General features: G+C 33.9%; 1 protein-coding gene and 1 long non-coding RNA gene across 2 annotated transcripts in view; both read right to left on the minus strand.

Moving 5' to 3' along the window:
* The window catches only part of LOC149962761 (uncharacterized), a 221,415-nt gene that overhangs the window by 143,916 nt on the left and 55,742 nt on the right, over positions 1–21,757 (minus strand). The window lies entirely within an intron of this gene.
* Positions 5,676–6,608, minus strand: LOC149962774 (uncharacterized). Its single transcript, XR_016480065.1, has 3 exons — positions 6,524–6,608; positions 6,127–6,452; positions 5,676–6,053 (listed from the first exon to the last, which is right to left on the minus strand). It is a non-coding gene; the product is annotated as an uncharacterized LOC149962774 (long non-coding RNA).

The raw sequence follows: 21,757 nt of genomic DNA on the forward strand, positions 1-21,757 counted from the left end.
ACCCGCTACCAGCGAGCATGAAAATGAGACTTAAGGCAGTAGAAAACCTTCAATAACATCGCAAGATGTCAGTTTTAGGGAACAAATGAGATCCCGAGCTGATTTGATTTATTTAGGCGGTAAAGAGCTAACTGTTAGTGCGTTAAGTTGATTATGAGCAAGGCTAAAAACCGTCCCAAAATAGTTATAACTCGGCACTGCGCACACAAGGAAAACGCGACCCGTCAAACGTCGTGCATTTTCTTGCGTACATTTTTCATTGGTTAGAAGCTTTAGCGCCTGCAGCCGTCGGAAAGCGAAAATTCGGAAATTGTCTTCCCCCTTTCCGTAAAACGTTCAGCGTAAAGGCTCGTCCAATGAAATTTGTACACAACCCTGTGTTAGCGAGTTTAAAGGCTTGCTGCGTTCTCCTTGTGTTTGTTGCTCCTAGTTACCAGATTCTTTGAAGTTAAATGGTTTGATTCTGTGTCAACCGATAGTTAAAAACCGAAACTTTCCAATTTTTTAGAGGAAAAATAGGAAATTCATAGTCATTTTATAGGAGTAATTCTTATGTAAATATAGGAAATTCTAGTAACGTTCAGATGAATTTATAGGAAATTATAGTCATAATTATTTAAAAATACGTTGTTTTACCACATTTTTATAAACTTTGCAAAAACCATAACTATTCATTTGATTTCACTATCCTGTACATCGAAAATCAGACACAACAATTTGAACCCTTATAAACCTCAACAAAACCAAAATCAGAGACAAAAATGGAACTTTGGAAAACCTCTAATGGCGCCATCTAGGTAATACGTCGACTAAAATAAAAATACTAAAACTTAAAACTGCGAAACTTCAGCGTGTTCCCCCACAGACAAATCAATTGCAATGACTGCTTATCGTAGATTTTTCTTACGACTAGGCGAGACGGTAATTATGGCTATTTGCTCAATGTGTTGCCCAAGTAGGAAGGACACCCCCCAATGTTACCGGACAGCGCTTCCAACACTATTAATAATCATAAATCTATTTCGAATGTTTTAACATTGGTTCAACCTTCGCCGAGCGCTGTACGGTAACTCCGATCTCCGTTATAATGGCCAGTTGAAGGTTACCTAACAGCGCTTACGAAGGCTGTAGTAATAATATATCTACACGGTACGAAATACCATTATCCCGCGCATTGTCATACGCCGCGACGTAAGGTTGGTATATTTCGAGGTATAGGTTGGCTTTCGTCCAGGGTCGAAAATTTTGGGAAAATAAATATAATGGATCCAACGCGGTTCCCCGAAATCGGAGCCTATCATTTTTAATAGGGGCTATTTCCAAAATTGTCCACCAGGGGAAAGGTACTTAGGGTGGCGCAGCGGGACAAAACACGTGACGCTAATTGGCGGGCTCCGCTCGCTTATGAAGAAAATGAAATTGCACCCAGGCTCCATGCAGGACCAAAGCGGCGACCTTTTCAGTTTCCAAGTTTGAGGGGGGGCTCATGCTCACGACGTTGTGGGAATTAAGTCTTTTTTTTGGGGGTTTTTTCAAAACAGGTTAAAAGGTCCAGATTCATTGTGCGGTTTAAATACGGCAGGGTACCTTATCTTCTTCCTGGAACTGTTTGAGGTATAGTTTTGAAAATAGCCATAGTTCAAGGCGTTATTAAGGGAAAAAATTTAGTCCGGCAGTGCTAAATTTTTAAATTTGGGGAGTTATTACGATTACATTTGAAAATATGTAGAGTTAAATTTTAAAATCTGTAGAGGTAAATTTCAAAATCTGTAATTTAATTTTGAAAATCTGTAGAGGTAAATTTCAAAATCTGTGGAGGTAAATTTGAAAATCTGTGGAGGTAAATTTGAAAATCTGTAGAGGTAAATTTGAAAATCTGTAGAGGTAAATTTCAAAATCTGTAGGGGTAAATTTCAAAATCTGAGGATTTAAATTTGAAAATCTACATAGTTAAATTTGATAATCTGCCGAGTTAAATTTGATAATCAAATTTGTAGAATTAAATTTTTAAATCTGTAGAGGTTAATTTCAAAATCTGTAGATTTAAATTTGAAAATCTACATAGTTAAATTGGATAATTGGATAATCAGCTACTCCGAAGAGTTAAATTGGAAATATGCTACGCTAAAGAGATACATTTCATATATGCTACTCTGGATAATTAAATTGGAAATATGCTACTCTGGAGAGTTAAATTGGTAAATCTGGAAGGTTACTTTTTACAGTTTGGAGAATTAAATATGAAATTTGCTACACGGGAGAGTACAATGTGAAAATCTGGAAGGTTCCAATTGAAAATCTGGGGAGCTAAATTGTAAATTTTGTTAATACCGAGAGCATTAAATTTCATATTGTACAATCTGAAAAATTTAATTTCAAACTGTTTTAATTAGGTAAGTTAAATTTAAAATTGCGTTAATCTGGGTAGTTAAATAACAAATTATTCTAATCTGCGATGTAAAATTTCCAATTACCTACTGTTTTAATCTGGTTAGTTAAATTTAAAATTGTATTAATCTGGTAGGTTAAATTTAAAATTGAATTAATCTGGGAAGATAAATTTTATTAATCTGGGAAGATAAATTACAGATTGTAAATTAATCTGGGAAGATAAATTTCAAATTGAATTAATCTGGTATGTTAAATCTCAAATTGTATTAATCTGGGAATATAAATTTCAAATAGTTTTAATCTGGGTAGTTACATTACAAATTATTATAATCTGGGTAGTTACATTACAAATTATTCTAATCTGGGTAGTTACATTACAAATTATTCTAATCTGGGTAGTTACATTACAAATTATTCTAATCTGTGAAGTAAAATTTCAAATTGTCTTAATACGGTAAGTTGAAAAAAAATAAATTCCATTAATTTATTACAAAAATAGATTCTGTTTAACAATGGCTAAGAAAAAAGACGGATTAAGAAATCAGTGGGGAATATCTTTGAAACTCTTCCAAGTTTCCTAATTTTGGGGGGAAAAAATTAAAATTCAACCCGCGCGGGCACAACTTGTTCCATCTCCCAAATGAGAAATTACGAAGCTAACCAAACAGTTTTGACATCTGATAATTTTCAACTTTTCTTATTTTTCACTGTTGACGTAAAAATTCCAGGCCAATCCGCTGGGAGTTTTTAGTTCTGGCGGCGTCCGCTAGATGGAAACAAGGAGTGGACGCACCCTCCGTCTCTCTCTCGGAAATTAGGCCCGTTAGTTTCGTCTTTAATAAAGCACTCGGCGGCCCTTTGTTTAATGTTTCGTGATTTCATTAGAAAATTCATTCAACGTTCGTTGGTAACTCTCGAGACACTAGCTCGCGCTCTCTTTCCAAACTTGGCCTGGGAGGGCTTCAAATCCATAAATTTTAAGTAAAGACTATAGTTACCGTTCTCGCGGATAGGGGGCGGCTAATACCGAAAGTGAGACGTTAATTGCTACTTTCGTCTCGCGTTTCGCTAATGTATCGCGCCCAGCAATCAGACTGTTGTTTGACGGCTCTATGTCCCACGTCTATTCGCGTGACGTCATTCCCCTTAATGCTTTCAGGGCGTGACCGCTGGCGCCATCTGTAAGTGCGTTTTCAAAGAATGGCTTTGGATCGTAAAAGCGCGCTTCGGAAATATTTCCGGGTAAAATTTTGGTTGAACCACTCCGAGCACTCAGCAGTAACAACTAACGTACAACTTCTGGGTTTAAGTCACACCTAACGTAAACTTCCAATTTAAGTCACACCTAGCGTACAAATTCCAATTTAAGTCACACCTAACGTACAAATTCCAATTTAAGTCACACCTAACGTACAACTTCCGATTTAAGTCACACCTAACGTACAACTTCCGGGTTTAAGTCACACCTAACTTAAACTTCCAATTTAAGTCACACCTAACGTACAACTTCCGATTTAAGTCACACCTAATGTACAGCGTCATGTTTAAGTCACACCTAACGTACAACGTCATGTTTAAGTCACAACTATCATACAACGTCACGTTGAAGTCACAACTAACGTACAACGTCATGTTTATGTCACACCTACGTTTCTTTAAACCGTTAGTTAATTACAGAACAACCCCGCGCACTCAGTACAGCAACTAGCATACGACTTCCGGTTTAAGTCACACCTACCGCGTTTAAAAACTTGAGTAGTGAGTCCCCTTATAGATTAAAACGTCCCTATTTTTCGAGTATGGCAGGTTTGAATCGATTTTGAAATGAAACTGTTGGAGCTTCCTGAGTTTCAAATCAAGGATGTCTCATTCAAATCGAACTAATTTAATTCGCTATTTAAATTAAGTTATTTAAAAAATCATTGATTTAAATCTCCTATATGTTTGAAAATATTTAAATTTAATAAAATTCAATTAGGATTAAATTAAATTTGAGATAACTTTACTGAAGCACGTATATTATCGATCTTTATCAAGAAAAAGATTCGTAAATGTTAAAAAAAATCAATTGAAATCAATAAAACTAAAAAACTATTAAAATCAATAAAGCTAATAAACCAATTAAAAGCAATAAAACTAAAAAAAATCAATTGAAATCAATAAAACTAAAAAACTATTAAAATCAATAAAGCTAATAAACCAATTAAAAGCAATAAAACTAAAAAAAATCAATAAAACTAAACAACAATTAAAATCAATAAAACTAAACAACAATTAAAATCAATAAAACTAAATAACAATTAAAATCAATAAAACTAAATAACAATTAAAATCAATAAAACTAAATAACAATTAAAATCAATAAAACTAAATAACAATTAAAATCAATAAAACTAAATAACAATTAAAATCAATAAAACTAAATAACAATTGAAACCAATAAAACTAAATACCAATTGAAACCAATAAAACTAAAAAACAAAGATAATCAATAAAACTAAAAAACAATGATAATCAATAAAACTAAAAACAAGTTAAATCGATTACAATCAATAAAACTAAAAATCGATTTAAATCAATAAAAAAATACAAATTAAAATCAATAAAGGAAAACAATCAATAAAATTCAATATTTTTTTAAATCAATAAAAATAGAATTAAAATCAATAACATTTGAATTAAAATCAATAATACTTGAATTAAAACATGGACACTATATCTCTAACCGGACGGGAAAAGCTGTAGCTTCCACCATACAAAATCACCTGCCGCCGCCACCGTCTCTCTGTAAAGGGGGGGGTTCAAGAATTTTTAAAGTTTCGGGGCTGTCAAGGCCATATAATTCGTCACGTGGTCGAAAAAACGTTCTTTATCGTTTGAATACGACACCTGGTGAAATAAATTCAAATTATTCTGAGAATTATGGGAAATCGAATTTTCCCAAGAGTTCCTGCATTATCTTCGTAATTTAAAGGGTTATTTAATGATAATGAAAAAGTTGAATAGTACTTTAAACAGGTAAGCAATTTATTCCTAAACTATTCTTTATAGTTTTCGTACATAAAATTATACAAAATATTAAATTTTTATAGTTAAAGTTGAAATTTAAGCCAAGGTGGTAATGTGAGGAATAGAAATCTCTTATACATATTTCAAACATGGAAAACCAAAACAAGTAAGTTGCATTTACAATGTAAACAGAGTCTATAGTGGATAGACTGTGGTGTAAATATAGTTACCGTTGCTATTACTATGTAGGTTTTAATATGACAATGTTTTTATTTGTAGATTAGTGGTTACGCTGAATGACTTATTAGTGGCGTTGGAAACCTTAAATTGCATCTCAAGATTTATTAATTGTTTACATTTATTCGTTAATTCATTTAAGGTGTCTTCGTTATTTTTTTCTAGGGTTGAAGACTTCTCTTTAAGCTCCTTATTTTCAAATATCAACTGGTTAATCAGAGCATCCTTTTCATTAATAATTGATGAGTAATGGTATTTTATTATACACGAATGTTCACAGTGGCTGATGGTAAACTCATTCTTCATGCTCATTTGTGGTACTGGTAACGTACTTTCCTCGTTGTTAATAACAACATCTGCTCTTAGCGACAACGTTTCATCCGGAGGAAGAACCAGATAGTTATAACCTAACCGTACTGTGAATAAAAACAAGGTAAAAATGTTATAATTTATTATAAATAAATAAATACTTATAAGTTAATTTCCAACCTTTGAAAGGCTTTAAAACAATATGTTCAAAAGATTTCCAAGGAAAGTAACAAGGGAGAAAATCATTGTAATGTTTGACTCCAGCTGGGTTGAAATGGTATCTGCAGATTTTGCTAGTTGCTGAAGGAATCCAGTTTCAAAATTTGCTTTTGAACTTGTGCATGGTTTAGAAATCATGAGGAGCTGATTGAATCCTACTAATCCATTCTTCTTTCAAAGTCTTGTCCCTTGGAAACAAATGAAAGCTAGCTTTACTCTTGTAGCTGTTTTTCCCACAACCGATAACACAACATCTTGTTCCTCCCCTTTTGGGAGTTTCTGAAGAACTGTAAATAATATACTATCATTAAAAATTGAACATTCAATAAAATAGGCGAAATTATTTATTATAAATTACCTGTTTTGTCTCTCGATCTCGTTTGAAAATCGTATTTTACACCTAAACTTATTAAGCCTTACCGATAACTTAAGTAGCAGACGATTTATACAGTCCTAGCTAAGCAGACAGAAATCGCGAAATTGTTGATACCAATAATACCTAGCGAATCCCCAGTAGATGGCGCATTTCAAACGATAAAGAAATAAGGTTTACATTCTTTCGAATGACCTTGACGGCCCTGCAAAACGAGTACGGCCGACTATTTCAGCTAATACGAAGTAGGCCGCAAACGGACAGTGAGGGGGTACCTCTTTTAGGCTGCTTTTCCCGTCCGGTTAGAGATACAGTGTCCATGATTAAAATCAATAACACTTGAATTAAAATCAATAACACTTGAATTAAAATCAATAAAAATTGAATTAATATCAATTAAAATGAAAAATCAATAAAATATTTAAAAAATCAATAGCTCTGGTTGAAAAAAAATTAAACCTAACTTCAAAACCTGATTTTTTTAGATTGTACTAATTTGCATAAATGAAAGTCCGTAGTCTTGTCAAAATCTCAACAGACGTGGTGCCACAAAACGATGAGTCTGAGAATTGGTTTAACTATTCTTTATTGGCCCCGGATATCCGGATAGTAATTAAAGGATTCAACATATCTGGCACTTCAAACTTCTGGGTCAGTTTCATAAAATGGGAATTATGAAATTTAAATAACTCTCATCGATCAAAGTTAAAAACCAGACGGAAGAAATTACGTAAAGGCCATCGAATCAATTTGAAGTAATCACACACTCCTTTCAAAGCTAGACAAAACTCTTTAAAAAAATAGTTTGGAAAACATAAAATTTAATAATTTGAGCGGGAATAAGTTTAGTGGCTTTGTCTTCGTAGGACAAACCAATCTCTAGAGGGACTAATTAATCAAAAATTTGTTTCGTGGAACAAACCAATCTCTAGAGGGACTAGTAAATTCATAATTGTCTTCGTGGAACAAACCAATCTCTAGAGAGACTAATAAATTCATAATTGTATTTGTGGAACAAACCAATCTCTAGAGAGACTAATAAATTCATAATTGTATTTGTGGAACAATCCAAACTCTAGAGGGACTAATAAATTCATAATTGTATTTGTGGAACAAACCAAACTCTAGAGGGACTAATAAATTCATAATTGTATTTGTGGAACAAACCAATCTCTAGAGGGCCTAATAAATTCATAATTGTATTTGTGGAACAAACCAATCTCTAGAGGGACTAATAAATTAATAATTGTCTTCGTGGAACAAAACAATCTCTAGAGGGACTAATAAATTAATAATTGTCTTCGTGGAACAAACCAATCTCTAGAGGGACTAATAAATTCATAATTGCCTTCGTGGAACAAACCAATCTCTAGAGGGACTAATAAATTCATAATTGTATTTGTGCAACCAACCAATCTATGGAGGGACTAACGAGAATTTAATTAATTAGGGGAATTTGTTTTTAATATTGAACAAACATGGGGTTGCTATAGTCGAGATTTACAGCGTTCTTAAGAACAATCTTAGCATCTGAAGCGACGTCTACATGCCTACGGTGTTCAAAAAGCATAGCTTAATTGTCCCATTAAAGGATTAACAGTTCATGCTTTAGCTATAGACTGTAATTTCGCCAGTCGGTTATTCGCACCCTTACATCAACAACTACTAAATCTATTTTTTTTCTTCTGTTATACCATAAGTCTTTAATACTGTCACATAAGTGCGTATCTTCTAGCGTCTGCCTAAGTGGAACTATATACATTATTGCGTTTTACTATGCAGAGGATATGCAAAGCCTATGCGGAGTGGTTAGCACTTCCGCCTCGCAGTAAGAGGAGCCGGGTTCGATCACAAGTTAAGGATCTGGGTGAAAACTCGAAACAACTCCTTCTGGGTAAAGTTGGCAAGTTCTCAAATTGCTTATATCTAGCTTTCATTACTTCGAAAATACTCAAATTGCTTATATCTAGCCCTCATTACTTCGAAAATGCTCAAATTGCTTATATCTAGCCCTCATTACTTCGAAAATGCTCAAATTGCTTATATCTAGCCCTCATTACTTCGAAAATGCTCAAATTGCTTATATCTAGCCCTCATTACTTCGAAAATGCTCAAATTGCTTATATCTAGCCCTCATTACTTCGAAAATGCTCAAATTGCTTATATCTAGCCCTCATTACTTCGAAAATGCTCAAATTGCTTATATCTAGCCCTCATTACTTCGAAAATGCTCAAATTGCTTATATCTAGCCCTCATTACTTTGAAAATGCTCAAATTGCTTATATCTAGCCCTCATTACTTCGAAAATGCGCAAATTGACCGATTACAAAATTACGTTTTAGCGTGTGACAGTAACTTCACATTGTGAGGTATGGCAGGCTTATTTGCCGACTTTTAACATGCAAAATGAATTTGAAGATCCCCCAATGGCTTATATCTAGCCCTCATTACTTCGTAAGACGGCGTAGCAGACGACAGAAAGTCAAGGTTAAGTTTTAGTTTCGTTTTGGATTAAAAAAATGTTATATTCTGCATTTTTTATTTGAACTAAATAGTATTTAAAATTTTCAATATTTCTAATTCATTTCTCAAATTTGGATAAAGCAATTCAATTAAATTTTTAATAATTAGTATTAAAACTAACATAATTAAACTTACGTACACGTAATAAATAATTATCTAAGGACCCCTGTGTAAATGGTATTAAAATATTTTTATTTTGTTAAAAACAATATATATATATATATATATATATATATATATATATATATATATATATATATATATATATATATATATATATATATATATATATATAACATAATTCACATAATAATCAGCTAGGCTAATACCCTAGGCACCACCTTAGGCTAAAGTCATCTAGCGACTTATAATGCCTTTAAACAGGTGGCCGGGTATATATATAAATAAATCTATTTGCGAAAATTTTAAATATTACAAATCAATTTAACGCAATAACAGAAAACCTTTTAAACCCGAATTGCCACTCTTTATGAAAATAAAGATGGAAAGGTTCTAAGTTTGAATTTTGAAAGTAGCAAAATATAGAATAGAAAAAAATATTTCAAATGAAAATAGGATGAGGAAAATTCGATTTAGGCGTCCAATCCATTAGAGGTATCGGTTGTGGATTAACAATAGTGGGAAGGAACATCTCAATGCTATAAGTCTAAGCCCGTCACCATGGAGACGGAATGGAAGAACGGCCAACCACAACAGAAATGACCAAAAAAACCCGTAAGTACAAAGAGCGATTAAATTTGACTTGAAAATAACGCTATAGCACCCAAATAGAATACAGAGAATAATAGAATATAAGAACAAGTGGGGCAAGACTAAAAATAACGAAGCGTTGGCTTCCTAGCAACTGCACGATACGTTTGTAGTTATTAAAGGCAATATGAACTAAATTTGGTCTGCTATTATGACCTATGATTCAATTTATACAGGGTCTTTTTTTTTGCTCGGAAAACTGTTTTTTTTCAAAAACTATTTATAGTACCGATTTCAAATTTGGAAGGTCAATTCTCTATACCGGGGGACATCAGTTTGAGAAATTTGAGCGTTTTCGGTAATGTTTTTCACCAATTTTGAAAAATTATTTTTCGACCACTAGGTGCGAGATAAAAAATTTCTATTATAAAGTTGTAGGCCGTCATCGAAAACCCTTAAAAATTGTTCACTCGACGAAAAACAATTTATTTATCAGTGAAAATTCGAGCTTGAAAAATTTACAAGTTGGTGAAGCCAAATTACGATTGTTTGAAACGATAATTGAAACCGAATTACCTAATCCAGTTGAAACTTTGGTTAAAAAAACGACCGGATTTAAAAAACACGAGGCTATAGGTCTGAAATCTTCGCAGAAAGACATCCAAATGGAGCACCATCTGTAAATACAGTAAGACGAGCAATTCACGATTTCAATCAATTTGGTAACTTGCAACCTAGGTTTCGCGGATTGGGTCAACCGGATTTAGACTTCGAGAACAATGTACTCGCGTACTTTGTGGCATATCCTCGTCACAGTTGCGCTAACGCCGCTGCTGATTTGGGTTGTTCTGCAAATCGTGTGTGGAAAATTCTTCGTAAGAATCGCTATCACCCATACAGAGCTACGCTCCACCAAGGACTAATTGACGGAGACCATCAAATACGTTATGAATTTAGCAACTGGTTACTAAATGCTGTCCAAGAAGATAGACAATTTTTGCGCCATGTTTTGTTCTCCGACGAAGCGTCATTTTCTAGAGATGGGCCCTTTAATCATCAAAACAGCCATCTTTGGTCTGACATCAACCCACATTGGGGTTTTGAATATCATCACCAGGTTCAATTTGAACGGGTCAATGTTTGGGTTGGACTTGTTGGAAACCGTTTGATTGGTCCCTTTTTCCTGCCGACGAACCTCAACGGCCAAAGGTATTTACATTTTCTACAGAACGAACTGAGTGACGCAATCGACGACCTTCCATTGGCTGAAAGACGTCAGTTGTGGTTTCAGCAAGATGGCGCCCCTCCGCATTTTTCCCGGCAAGTAACTGAGCACCTCAACAACGAGTTTCCTGAAAGGTGGATAGGGAGAAATGGTCCAGTGCATTGGCCAGCAAGGTCACCTGACCTAACACCGCTGGATTATTTTCTCTGGGGATTCGTTAAAGCAAAGGTATACGCCACGCCCATTGAAACTAGGGAGGAACTCATTAGACGAATAATCAGTGCTTGCCGAGACGTCACACCAGAAATGGTAGAGAAAGCGTTTGAGAACTTAATTGTCCGCGCATAAACCTGTGTTACAGCCAATGGTGATATTATTGAAAATGTTTTGTAAAAATTTATGTGAATAAAATATCTGCATTTAAAAACCAAACGTGTACATTTTTTAAGTGTGAAAACTCTACTACGCTTGTATTAGACTTGTTCCCTTTTCAATTATCGTTTCAAACAATCGTAATTTGGCTTCACCAACTTGTAAATTTTTCAAGCTCGAATTTTCACTGATAAATAAGTTGTTTTTCGTCGAGTGAACAATTTTTAAGGGTTTTCGATGACGGCCTACAACTTTATAATAGAAATTTTTTATCTCGCACCTAGTGATCGAAAAATAATTTTTCAAAATTGGTGAAAAACATTACCGAAAACGCTCAAATTTCTCAAACTGATGTCCCCCGGTATAGAGAATTGACCTTCCAAATTTGAAATCGGTACTATAAATAGTTTTTGAAAAAAAACACTTTTCCGAGCAAAAAAAAAGACCCTGTATATCTAGCTATATACTTATATATTTTGTATGTTGTATTTCGTATATCGTATTTTATATTTGGTATTTTGTATTTCGTATCTCGTATTTTATATTTGGTATGTTATATTTTATATTTGTTATGTTATATTTTATATTTGTTATGTTATATTTTACATTTGTTATGTTATATTTTATATTTGTTATGTTATATTTTACATTTGGTATGTTATATTTTATATTTGGTATGTTATATTTTATATTTGGTATGTTATATTTTATATTTGGTATGTTATATTTTATATTTCGTATTTGGTATTTTGGTATTTGGTATTTTGTATTTCGTAATTGGTTTTTCGTATTTGGTATTTTGTTATTTTATATTTGGTATTTCGTATTTGGTATTTTGTTATTTGATTTTTGGTATTTGGTATTTTGTTATTTCATATTTGGTATTTCGTATTTGGTATTTTGTTATTTTATATTATGTATTTCGTATTTGATATTTGGTATTTTGTATTTCGTATTTGATATTTGGTTATTTTGTTGTTTTATATTTGGTATTTCGTATTTGGTATTTTGTTATTTGGTATTTGTTATTTGGTATTTCGTATTTTATATTTTGTGTTTTATATTCATATTAAATTTTATTAGAGGCAATGACTATGTTGAGATGACTTTCTCATTGGTTCCCTATCAGTGACGTATTCCAGGGCGATTGAAGCGCACCCCTGTGGCGTTTTTGCTTTCCCCCTCTCGTGCCGGCGGAAATTAGATCATGATGTCCTCGAATCTTCTCAGCATAGTCATTCAGCACAAGGAAAAATAAATACATTCTCGATTTTATATTTAATTTGAAAATTTTTCCCATCATCTAGGAATTTGAAAATTTGATAATTTATAGTTTAAGACCCGAATTAATTTGTGAAGAAAAATATATAAAATGTTTAAAAACTAACAAAATAAAAAAAATCATTTGAAATATTTTTGAATAAAAATTAAACAAAACAAATCAACAACTCTACGTCTGTACATAATTTTTGGACGGGGAAAATTGTTACTTAGAATAGGCGGAAGATGGCGCTACGCAACTCTATGTGGGGTGTTTTGCACTTTTCTATTTAAAGCCAGTGGCGGCTCGAAGTGAAGTAGCTTCGAAGTCAAAACAAGAAGGTACTTAAACTTCATTTTGATCCAAAAGGCGAGACATTCAAGTAACCCTCGCGTTGATTGGTTCGTTGTTAAATTTGACAATAACTTAAATTATAGTAAATTTTAACAATATATTTGATATGGGATATATAATTTAGGTTAAAGTACACTAACAATTGTAAGTAGAATATAAGTTTTATAATTATAATAATTACAAATGGTTCTCTGACGACGTTATAGTTTGGCTATTTTGAATTTTAATTGCCTTTGCCATTAATAGATGGCACCACGCTCTCCAGTAAAGTCGCGTTTTTCGAGAATCGGATAGATTCATGGCCATCTCTAATAACATGGGCCTTATCACAATACAGGTGGCCATGATAGAACCGACAGTTGCTTTAAGAAAGGCGCGCGACGCACGCTCTGTGACTTGTTCCACTTAACACGCGCATGCGTAGCGCACCGTTCATAAATAAAAGTGGGAAAGCACGCCACCTAATGTCGCGCAGCGCCATCTTCAGCCTAGTCGTAGTATAAATCGCCTGGGATTCCGAACTGCGAGGATCAACGCATAGATCCGTACAAAAGTGACGATTTTCTGGACGCGACAAAATCCATTTCTCGGCTTTTCGGTCGCTTGTGGGTTTTTCTAAATGTCGCTCATGTCGGGGGGTGATAGGGCGGAATACAGAGCGAGAAGGTGAGCCGGGACAGATTTGATTTCTGCGCGAAATTATCAACAAGTTCCGCGTGACGGAAAACTGTTCCGTTTTATTTAATTTCGAAATGTTGAGAGAAAAATAGAGTTTGTATCGCTTTTAGTTGTCCCTCTAGCATCGATCCTGATCGGCGAATGGAAGCGGTCTTACGCAATTGCTTCGGGTGTCTCGGTTTGTCAAGAGGATAACGGGACGTAACCCCATGTCATCGGGGGCCCGAATTGTAGGGCCTGTGGGGGCCCTATTTACGCCACGGATGGCAGTGGCTTAAATAAAAGAGGCAGATATTCGAATTCTTGCCAGTTTTAGAAGGAAAATCGACAATTATTTCCAATTCATTTATAACTCGTTTGCGCGAGAAATATTTTGTTGTTGCTTTGTCATAAAATTCTTGTAAAGAACTGTCCTCAATATTCTTGTAAAGAAATATGTTCTCAACTTCTCATCATTCTTGTAAAGAACTGTCCTCAATATTCTTGTAAAGAAATATGTTCTCAACTTCTCATCATTCTTGTAAAGAAATTATCTCAACTTCTCATCATTCTTGTAAAGAAATATTCTCAATTTCTCATCATTCTTGTAAAGACATAATTTCTCAACTTCTCATCATTCTTGTAAAGACATAATTTCTCAACTTCTCATCATTCTTGTAAAGAAATATGTTCTCAACTTCTCATCATTCTTGTAAAGAAATATGTTCTCAACTTCTCATCATTCTTCTAAATAAATATGTTCTCAACTTCTCATCATTCTTCTAAATAAATATGTTCTCAACTTCTCATCATTCTTCTAAATAAATATGTTCTCAACTTCTCATCATTCTTGTAAAGAAATATATTCTCAACTTCTTATCATTCTTGTAAAGAAATATGTTCTCAACTTCTCATCATTCTTGTAAATAAATATGTTCTCAACTTCTCATCATTCTTCTAAATAAATATGTTATCAACTTCTCATCATTCTTGTAAAGAAATATGTTCTCAACTTCTCATCATTCTTGATTGCATTACGTTCAAACAAAATATTAAATCTTTGCGACTATTTCCAAACAGTAGGCTCGAGAATGCGGTACGCCTTGTTTTTCAAAATTAGATTAAAACTTATTTATACAAATACATTGCCCGTGTGAATTCGCGGTGGGCTCAGCGTGTAAAGCGAATTTAGTAGTCGGTGTAACTTCCCTCAAACACGCGAGAGCCTTAAACCGTTCACATTTTTATTATTGCCCTTCCAATGTAGAATAAAAATTCAAATAAAAGGTTAACTGAAAAAGGCGGTTGTTTGAAATATATATTTATAAATTTATTTATTGAAGCGTTTGCTCTGCCAAATTTATAAACTCTTATCCTTATATTTTAATTGGTTTATTACAAATTTCATCTAAATCTCTAAGTATTTAATGGTTTTTGCAACAAGTTTCTGTATCTAAAATATTGAGAAACAAAATAATTATTAACCTTATGAAAATGTGTTAAATAAATAATTAAAACATTTTAAATAATAAAATAATTATGAAAATAATAATGATTTTGAAATTTTGTACCTGAAATTATCCAAATGGAAGATTATGGAAAAATTAATGTTATTTATCTTTGCAATTTTCTCTTCATAAATTTATAGGAATAAATTCTAAAAACGTAAAATATTTACTTATCTATATTCGATGGTTATCTAAATTTTACAAAAACAAAACCATTTTCGGAATCAAGTCACGTAGAGCTACTGAGAAACTCGCCTCTGAAAGTGAAATGCAATAATTCTGTATTTCCATTTTGGTCGAAGACAATACTTCAAAGGTTATAAAGCAATAAAAAAAACATATTTATGATAATTTAGTGATAACATGGGTTAAAAAAAAACCATACCAAAAGTAAGAAGACAAAATTACGCCTAATAAGTAGCTATCTAGAATTGAGTAAGGCTTATCAAATGCCTTGATAAAGCATGATTTCCTAAACGTTTTTCGAAGATGCATATCGGTTTCATTCTTTGATAAAGAAAATCAATTTAAAGGAGGATCGACTTTATAAGAGAAAATCTTTTACGTTGTAAGTAAAAAATAAAGTATCCACTTAAAAAAGGTTAATGCCAAACAATTATGTTGGTACATTTTAGACGGGGAAAAACACGGGGTATTGTTTCTACGGTAATGGTGAAATTATACAATCGAGTTCTTTGCGTATTTAGGAAGAATTAGGAGCGCGCTGCTAAAAGGAAAAGGGCTTAAATGTTTAATGAAATGAGGTTACAAAACACGGTTTAACTTCACCTTTAAGCAGCGGTAAAACAAGTTGGGCTTACCTAAGTTACACTTTTTAAACGACTGTCCCCGTGGCAAAATCTAGTAAACACCAATTTTGAAAATTCAGAATTAGTGGTAAATTCAAGTGTATATACGAATTGTACATTTACTGTAAAAATTTATACCTAAAAAAACATTCATCGATGGTACATAAATTAAAATACACGTTACATTACCATAAGAAATAATGTGAATCAAAATCAAAAAACTTAATTATCTCGAATTTAATAAAATGGCGTTTACTAGGTTTCGTCATCGAACAGACGAAATCTTCATAGAAGTTTCTATAAGATTAAGAATGAATTGAGTCAAAAGACTTCATATTTGATTGTTTATTAAGTGGAGGAGCATACAGGCATTAAAGAAAAGGCTGTCGACGTTATCGGGTGGTATAGGGGGTTTCGAAGTTGGGAGAGCCGCTATTCGTATCTAGCTCGTGGGTGCGGCTTGCGTTCGTTGCCATGGTAACGCGTATAGGTCGGCCATGACAGAAAAACGCCAATGGTGGTCACGTGATTATTTCGCCGGATCGTGTGGCGTGAAACTAATGTCATGGCGGCCGTTTCAAGGCGGGGCTTAGCTACGAGCAAGCACCCAATTTATTCCAGATACCGACTGAAAAACACCTGAAATTGCTTGGTACTAGGCGCGGCTAAATTTATTGAATGACGAGGCGATGACATAGAGATAGAAAATAAGTAGAGGCCCAGACAGGGGGAAAAAGAGCTTCTTTGTGTTATGGAAATTTCACCCCCCCCCCCCGTGGCATGCGTTATAGGGAAGAAGCACGTAGCGCCACCACACCGTTCGGGAGGAACTAGATATCATCGCCTGAAAGCAAAATCCACGTAACTATATACGCAAGTCTTAAGAAGTTACGTGGATTTTGCTTTCAGGCGACGAAATAGGCGTGAGAAACTAACTACAGCTTTTGAAACTTGAAAGCCCAACGTTTTAGGCTCTAAGGAAGTTTCTTCAACTTGTAATAGGCTTTATTATCATAAATAAAGTAAAATTTTTTGAAGTTTGAAATATTACTTACATAAAATTTTTAATGAATTATAATAATTTAATTATAGTACTTATGTAAATTTAAATAAACCTGAAAATAGTTGAAGCTTGTGAAGTTCCAAATTGTATTTTCCCTTGAGATTCAACAAAATTGGGAGAAAGTATACAATTTTAAGGGTTTAATAATATTGATATCGGTATATACAAAAACAACTTTATAGCGGACTTACAGCTAACATAATGATTTGGTCAGTTCGGAGACACTAGAGATTAATAATATACAACTAGCACCTACTGTTGCATGTTGCACGGAAGCATTGAAACTCCCAAGGAGTCTTCGGATGTCCAATATGAAACATTCTATGGTCTCGACACTCCCGAGCTAGAAGTGTCATCCTCAGATAAAGAATATACAGAAGAAAATAGTTGCCCTAATAATTAATATTCCGTGATTTACCTTATTTAAAATTTGTAGTCAGTATGGATGGATTTTGAATTTACTGAAATAAACGAAATTGAAGATGATTCATCTTTAAAAACTCTTCATGAAATGAGAAAACGAAAGCTTTTATTGAATTTAGACGAAAGATTTGGTCCAACTTCAATAGAACTGTATCAGCAATACCATGACAGTTCATTTTTATTCTCCGAAAGCATACGATTTCTTAAAAAACACCTTTGTTTACCACATCCCAACCCTCTACGAGAATGGATAAACAAAATCGTTCCAAGTTTTAACTACATTAAAAATGAGAGTGACAAATCAGATCATCCAACTTTTAATAGCATTATCTATTGATGAAACGTCAATCACGAAACATACTGAATGGACAGGAAATTAATTTTCCAGATTCGTAAACTCAAGACACATCAGCCCTTGTATTTATGGCTGTCGCTATCAACGGCCATTGGAAAGTCCCCATAGGATACTTGTAAATATAGTATTAAGAAAAATCAGCAGATACACAAGTAACACAACGATATGGTCAAAAGAAGCAGTTCGAAGAAAACTTACCACTATAATCCTTTTCCAAGGACAATTTTGTATGCAATGCCAGTCTATCAGAAATATATTATTATGATTGATAATTGTATTTAATCAAGGATACTGTATTTTAAAATACGGTATCCTTGTTTTTTCTCTCGAGGTATCGACGTTGTTTACATTCTGCAATGACGTCGTTGAGCCCAGCTGGTTGCCACAAAGGGAGTTTAGTTTCTTAGATGGCCGTTTGTGGCGCCACGTGTTTTCTTCCCTATAACGCGTAGCTCGTGAAGGGGGATAGCAGCGCGGAACAAACCCTCAGATTTCATTGGGCCTCTACTTATTATTATTATTTTCTATCTCTATGGGCGTTGATTAAACAAACAACTTTATGACAACTCCTAATCAACAAATCCGAGACGCTTAAATTAAATTAAATGAAAGTAAATTTATCGCTAACTGGAGAGGTGGTCTCTATGGCGACCGATTTTCGTTACGAGTTCTGTCTAACTGGGAATAGAAGCATTATCTATAGTAACCGCCTGGTCTCTTCATGGGACAAATAATGATAAATCCAGGACATGACTCTATGCGAAAAACCCGTCCAACAGCGCTAACACCCGACCACTATTGCCCCCTATTGTAAAAATGCACGATCGCGGACCTACGTCATTTTGGGGGCAAATTTTTTAGAGTCAGTTTTCAAAAATAATACACGTGGTCGTCGTAGTAAATATCCTGGAATATTTTATTCACGGTTATCATATCTACGTGTGGTTATTAATGTAAGTACTTTTTTTTACGTACTAGGTTCATAATTAGTATAATATATATAATTATATAATATTAAACATATACTTTCCTAGAATCGTTACCATTAATCTAAAAATGAGGGGCCAATATGGCAGGATTTTCGAATTTCGACTTAGTCAACACAAGATGGCGTTCGGGAAACCGGAATTTTCTGCTTGATTTTGCTCCCATTTTTTTTTATTTGCACCTTTTCCCCGCCTACTAAAATGGCCGCCCGTTAGTTTTGGTGGATGACCGATTTAGTACGTATGAAGGTACCAGAGGCATGTCCTGGATTTATCATTATTTGGCCCATGGTCTCTTCCTTGACCGCTAAAATTTTTCCTCTGTTCGTAAAAACCTCGTACGTCACCGGCTTTCTCCTTTCAATATTTCGGAAACTTTCCCTTTCTCGGTTTCCCCGTTCTCTCCAATACAATGGCGACAAGAGGAAAAAAAGAGCGAGCTGGCTAAGCCCTCTGCCCAATTTCCGAAGCCCTACCCGTTTCACAATATTTTCTTAGCTTGAACTAGTGGCTCACATACAGTAGCCATGATTTCACAATTACCATAAAAAGAAACCAATTTTCCCACAAATAAATTCAAATTCAAATTAAACAGCAAAATATCTTGATACAATACAATACAATACAAATACATATTAAACATACGCCAAATTGAAACTAAATAAATGAAATGAATTGAATAACAAATTATACACCAATTATTTACAGGAAAAGGAAATTTTACATTGATATCAATTTTATATTTTACATCACAAATCAATTTTACTTTATAAAACCAATTACACTATACAATAAATTTGAACACGCACATAATTTTAACTTCGAATTTAAATACTAAGGGGGTAGAAGAGGGGGCGCGTTCTAACTATTTTACAGGCATCCCGTGAGGATTTGGTCTGCTTTTACAAATGTTCCTCCTTTTCAAAAGCTCCCCCCTTTTAAAAGTTTCCCCTTTCTCAAATGTTTCACCTTTTTCAAACGTTTTCCGTTTCTCAAAAGTTTTCCCTTGCTCAAAAGTTTAACTTTTCTCAAAGGTTTTCCCTTTCTCAAATGTTTCCCCTTTTTCAAACGGTTTCCGTTTCTCAAAAGTTTTCCCTTGCTCAGAAGTTTCCCCCTTTTCAAACGGTTTCCGTTTCTCAAAAGTTTTCCCTTGCTCAAAAGTTTCACCTTTTTCAAACAGTTTCCGTTTCTCAAAAGTTTTCCCTTGCTCAGAAGTTTCACTTTTCTCAAAGGTTTTCCCTTTCTCAAAAGTTTCCCCTTTTACAAACGGTTTCCGTTTCTCAAATGTTTTCCCTTGCTCAGAAGTTTCACTTTTCTCAAAGGTTTTCCCTTTCTCAGAAGTTTCCCCTTTTACAAACGGTTTCCGTTTCTCAAATGTTTTCCCTTGCTCAAAAGTTTCACTTTTCTCAAAGGTTTTCCCTTTCTCAAAAGTTTCCCCTTTTACAAACGGTTTCCGTTTCTCAAATGTTTTCCCTTGCTCAAAAGTTTCACCTTTTTCAAACGGTTTCCGTTTCTCAAAAGTTTTCCCTTGCTCAAAAGTTTCACTTTTCTCAAAAGTTTCCCCTTTTTCAAACGGTTTCCGTTACTCAAAAGTTTTACCTTGCTCAGAAGTTTCACCTTTTTCAAACAGTTTCCATTTCTCAAAAGTTTTCCCTTGCTCAGAAGTTTCACTTTTCTCAAAGGTTTTCCCTTTCTCAAAAGTTTCCCCTTTTACAAACGGTTTCCGTTTCTCAAATGTTTTCCCTTGCTCAAAAGTTTCACTTTTCTCAAAGGTTTTCCCTTTCTCAAAAGTTTCCCTTTTACAAACGGTTTCCGTTTCTCAAATGTTTTCCCTTGCTCAAAAGTTTCACTTTTCTCAAAGGTTTTCCCTTTCTCAGAAGTTTCCCCTTTTTCAAACGGTTTCCGTTTCTCAAAAGTTTTCCCTTGCTCAAAAGTTTAACCTTTTTCAAACGGTTTCCGTTTCTCAAAAGTTTTCCCTTGCTCAAAAGTTTCACTTTTCTCAAAGGTTTTCCCTTTCTCAAAAGTTTCCCCTTTTTCAAACGGTTTCCGTTTCTCAAAAGTTTTCCCTTGCTCAAAAGTTTCACCTTTTTCAAACGGTTTCCGTTTCTCAAAAGTTTTCCCTTGCTCAAAAGTTTCACTTTTCTCAAAGGTTTTCCCTTTCTCAAAAGTTTCCCCTTTTTCAAACGGTTTCCGTTTCTCAAAAGTTTTCCCTTGCTCAAAAGTTTCACCTTTTTCAAACGGTTTCCGTTTCTCAAAAGTTTTCCCTTACTCAAAAGTTTCTTCTTTTTCAGAAATAAATGCGTTTTTGCCCAATTTTGAGTCCGTTTTTCAATGTATCATTTTTAAGGTAGTGACTTTTGGGTCGATCGACTTACGTGGTTTTTGAATTTTGGTGGCTTTATGACAGTTTTTATTTCTTTGGCATTTTGGCGGTTTTAAAGTTTTGGCAGTTTTTTATCACTAACAATTATGATAGTTTGATAGTTTGCTGGTTTTCATACTTTGAGGTGAGTTTGACTGTTTTTTTTTAAACTTTTGAGCATTTTTTGTTAGTCTTGATGATTGCTGGATACTACTTTTGTTCTAATAGACAAGGTGCGTAGACTAAGCCGCCCTCTAGTAACATCTCAAAATCAATTATGGGTTTTTGGCTTTTTTAAATTTTTAAAATAGTTAGGTGACGTCATTAGTTTAAAGAAAGCGAACACCCATAATGCAATTCGCTACTAGCTCGGCTGTTTTATGGCAAAACCTAGTAAACGTTAATTTTTAAAATTTTCAATTAGTGGTAAATGCGAAAAAAAGATTTTCAACGATGGTATATACCACTAATACTACTTACATAATTATAAGAAGTAATTTAAATTCAAATCAAAAACTTAATTATCTGGAATTTAAAAAAAAAATGGCGCTTACTAGGTTTTATCTGGAACAGCTGAGGTTGCATTGCGACTATAAAAAGTTTACTTAG

This window comes from Leiobunum rupestre, chromosome 1 (assembly GCF_980474605.1).
Source record: "Leiobunum rupestre chromosome 1, qqLeiRupe1.1.hap1, whole genome shotgun sequence".
NCBI classification, from domain to species: Eukaryota; Metazoa; Arthropoda; class Arachnida; order Opiliones; family Sclerosomatidae; genus Leiobunum; species Leiobunum rupestre.